This window comes from Symphalangus syndactylus, chromosome 22 (genome assembly GCF_028878055.3).
Source record: "Symphalangus syndactylus isolate Jambi chromosome 22, NHGRI_mSymSyn1-v2.1_pri, whole genome shotgun sequence".
Classification (NCBI taxonomy): domain Eukaryota; kingdom Metazoa; phylum Chordata; class Mammalia; order Primates; family Hylobatidae; genus Symphalangus; species Symphalangus syndactylus.
The window spans coordinates 15,240,612-15,244,725 of NC_072444.2; the positions used below are offsets into that span (position 1 = coordinate 15,240,612).

Sequence of the window (4,114 nt, forward strand, 5' to 3'; positions counted from 1 at the left end):
CACTTTATTAGATCATAAGTGCTTTTAACAAGGCAAACAGCAGAAGGCCGGCAGACCGCCAGCCAGGGCCAAGAAACGAAGTCCAGTTCTCCAAGACCCCGGACATCAAAACAACAACGCAAAAGGCTGAACATCAAAGAATGAACAGCAAGTCCAAACATTTCACTGTGCTCTTATCTTAATTAAAGCAAGTCATACTCAGAGTTGAAAAGCAGGGTCTGGTTTTATTAGCTTTTGCTGACACCCACAGAGAAGTTTGTGACTTACCCAAGGTCACCCAGCACCCTGGGGCCAGAGTTGGGGTCCAAAACCAGGCCTCAGCTGCTGGAGCCGGCGCGCCTTTCATAACCTCCCTGTCCCCACGCTAACCTGAGCTACGGGGACCCAGGGTTGTCATTTCAGGGGAGAGGTCTCCGTTCATTCATCCAGCTATATATTGAATCATGTTTATTGACGGCCTTCTGCTTTCTAGGCACTCTTCTAGGCTCTGGGGATACAGCAATGAACAAGACAATCTAAAGGAGTGGGGAAAGCAGACATCAGTAAATAATTATGTAGATAATCATAGTCACACATTACATAATGACGTTTTGGTCGACACTGGACTGCGTATATGACCATGGTCCCATAAGATTATGGGTGGCTTTGCAGACACCGCCACCGCCGGGAGCCCCATACTATCAGCCATGGTCAACCCCACTGTGTTCATTGATGGCGAGCCCTTGGGCCACGTCCCCTTCAAGCTGTCTGCAGACAAGTTTCCAAAGACAGCAGAAAACTTTTGTGCTGTGAGCACTGGAGAGAAAGGATTCGGTTATAAAGGTTCCTGCTTTCACAGAATTATTCCAGGGTTTATGTGTCGGGGTGGTGACTTCACACGCCATAATGGCACCGGTAGCAAGTCCATCCACCGGGAGAAACTTGATGATGAGAAATTCATCCTAAAGCATACAGGTCCTGGCATCTTGTCCATGGCAAATGCTAGACCCAACACAAACGGTTCCCAGTTTTTCATCTGCACTGCCAAGACTGTGTTTGGATTGCAAGCACGTGGTCTTTGGCAATATGAAAGAAGGCATGAATGTTGTGGAGGCCATGGAGTGCTTTGGGTCCAGGAATGGCAAGACCAGCAAGAAGATCACCATTGCTGACTGTGGACAACTCCAACAAATTTGACTTGTGTTTTATCTTAAACACCAGACCATTCCTTCTGTAGCTCAGGAGAGCACCCCACCACCCCTTTTGCTTGCCATATCCTAGAATCTTTGTGCTCTCGCTCAATTCCCTTTGGGTTCCACGTTTTCCTTGTTCCCTTCTATGATTAGCTGGATTGCAGAGTTAAGTTTATGATTATGAAATTAAAAGTAAATAACAAAAAAAGATTATAATGGTGCTGAAAAATTCCTATCACCTAGCGACACCCTAGCAATGCAACTCATTACTTTTCCATATTTAGATACACAAATACTTACCATCATGTTACAATTGCCTACAGTATTCTATACAATAACATGCAATAAAGGTTTGTAGCCTGGGAGTAGGCTAAGCCATAGAGACCAGGAGTGTGGTTTGGTGTACCATCTAGGTTTGTGTAAATGCACTCTATGGTGTTTGCACAATGACAAAATTGCCTGGAGATGTATTTCTTAGAATGTATCCCCATCATTACACGAGGCATGGCTGTATTTTGCTGCAATTATAAATGCCATTTCTTATGTCCCTTCTCTCTGAATCTGGGCTTGACTGACAGATTTCAATGGAAGTGTTTGCTGTAATGCTTTCCAGGCCCAAAGCTACTTTCCCTTCTCCTGGGATGCTCACTTCTGAAACCCAGCAGCCATGGTATGAGGAAGCCCAAGCTGCCCTGTGGAGAGAACAGGGCCGGTGGGGAGAAACCAGTCAAGCCAGTCACCACTGCAGAGGGGAATCCCCCAGGCCCTGTCAGCCACCCCCAGCTGCCACCTACACCACAGGGAGGGGAGTGAGAGCAGCTGGCTCTGCCCAGCCCTGCCCAAATTGCAAATTCATGAGCAAAACAAAGGATTGTTGTTTTGAAGCCATTCAGTTGTAGAGTGGTTTGTTAAGTAGCAATGGACAACTAGAGCGCCACCTTTTACCCTCACGGGGTAGCATAGACCCAATTATGAGCCCCATTTTATAGACGAAGAAACTAAGGTTCAGAGATGTAAAATGACGAGCTCAAGGTCAGACGGGTAATGAGTGGCAAAGCACGATTAAATGACATCAACTTCTGTGTTTTTTCCACGCTACCCCTTTACTGTCAGCGCGACAGCATGGTGACCAGGAGGTTTCCATTAATGCCATTCTCACTCAAAAGCAGGAAACTCCAAAGGGGGATTCTTGGGCATGGTGAGGTGACTGGGGAGACAGTGGCTGAGCAGGGGAGCTGACAGCGGTCTTAGAGTCCTCCCGAGTGTACCAGGCAGATGGGAGTCTGCTCGTTGTTTTGTAAGGAGAGGCCACAGAGGTCTTTTGAGATGAGCAAACACAGGCTCGTTTGCCTGTTGAGGGCCTCTGTTTGCCCGTTTGTGAAAGGGGGATGGGAAAACCACTCTTGTCCTGCTCTAGCCTGTGCTGGAGATGAGCGGGCCCCTTGTCAGCTGCTGGCATTCCATTTCGAAAGAAGGGAGTAATAGCGGAGACTCCCACAATGAGAATTTTTAATGCAAGAAAGTCCGTGGTAGGCAAGAGGAAGAGGGCAAAGCCCGTTCCTGAAAGCTTTGTAAGCAAAGCCCCTGCCAAACTGTGTTGCTTCTGAGGCCAGAAGCAGCATGAAAGATCCAACCGGGGAGGGAGGAGGGGGCTCCGATTCTGGTCCCAGCTCTGATCCTGACCTGCTGTGTGACCTTGGGCAAGTCATCGTCCCTCTTTGGTCCTTATATGTACAATGAGAGGATGAGCCGGCTGATCAGGAAGATCCTGACAGTGTCCAACAGGCAGGATGGACAAACCCAAAGAAACTGAGAAGCTTCTCTACCCTTCAGCCCCAAGAGCTTGCAGAATTTAGCAGTCAGTGAGGAACCAATCAATCCCTTAGGCTGTTCTAGAGGCAGTGAGGTAGGTGAGCTCCTCCAGGCAAATTCTTCTCCTCCCCCTCCTCTCCCTCCTTCCCCATTGTCATCATTATTATTTATTTGCCTTTCAAATGGGCCACCCGGAGCTCTTTATAAAGATAAAAATAGCATAATTCAAAGCCTCCACCAGCAACCCAATCCCATCTGTGTGATGGAGGGTTGCACACAATCACTTTTTTCCTCCCAACTCTGACTCCTTCAGGGTCTTATAAAATGAGAGCATGCGCTTTCAACATCTAATTGAAGATGATGAGGATGGTGCCCATGCTGAGGGTGGTGGCTGTCATGTGCCAGCACGGGCTCTGTGTCAACACAGTGTATAGCATGGTCTCATGTGCTCTTTTCAATAACCCTACAATGTAGTCAACTATCATTACTTTTCTTTTCTTTTCTTTTTTTCTTTGGAGACACGGTCTTGCTCTGTCACTCAGGCTGGAGTGCAGTGGCATGATCATGGCTCACTGCAGCCTCATCCTCCCAGGCTCAAGTGATCCTCCCGAGAAGCTGAAACCACAGGCATGCACCATCATACCTGGCTAACTCTTTAATTTTTTGTAGGGAGGGGGTCTCCCTATCTTGCCCAGGCTGGTCCCGAACTCCTGAACTCAGGGGATCCACCCACTTCAGCCTCCCAAACTGCTGGGATTACAGGCATGAGCTGCCACATCCAGCCCCATTACTACTTTTACACAGATGAAGAAATTGAGGCCTACAGAGGGAAAGTAGCTTGTCCGGGGTTGCAGAATTAGCGACTGGGATTCAGACCCAAGCATCCTGACTCCAGAGCCTCGATTCTGAATTATTAAGCTATTTTTCTTCCCAGAAGCATGAGCAACAACAATAACTACTATTACTATTACCCCCTATTACTTCACTGAGCACTTATTATGTGCTAGGCATGGAGCTCAGGGTTTTAATTCTGTTCTAGCAAATGCATGCTGCAGAACAAATCAATCCAAAGTTGATTAGAACAATAGGTTACATTTTTGTGTTCATGCATCTGTAATTTGGACAGGGCT

The 4,114-nt window shown here is 47.4% G+C and overlaps 1 pseudogene; it reads left to right on the forward strand.

Annotated features, from left to right (window-relative positions):
* Positions 1-635: 635 nt before the first annotated feature.
* LOC129472699 (peptidyl-prolyl cis-trans isomerase A-like) lies at positions 636-1,272 on the forward strand (annotated as a pseudogene).
* The last annotated feature ends 2,842 nt before the right edge of the window (positions 1,273-4,114 follow it).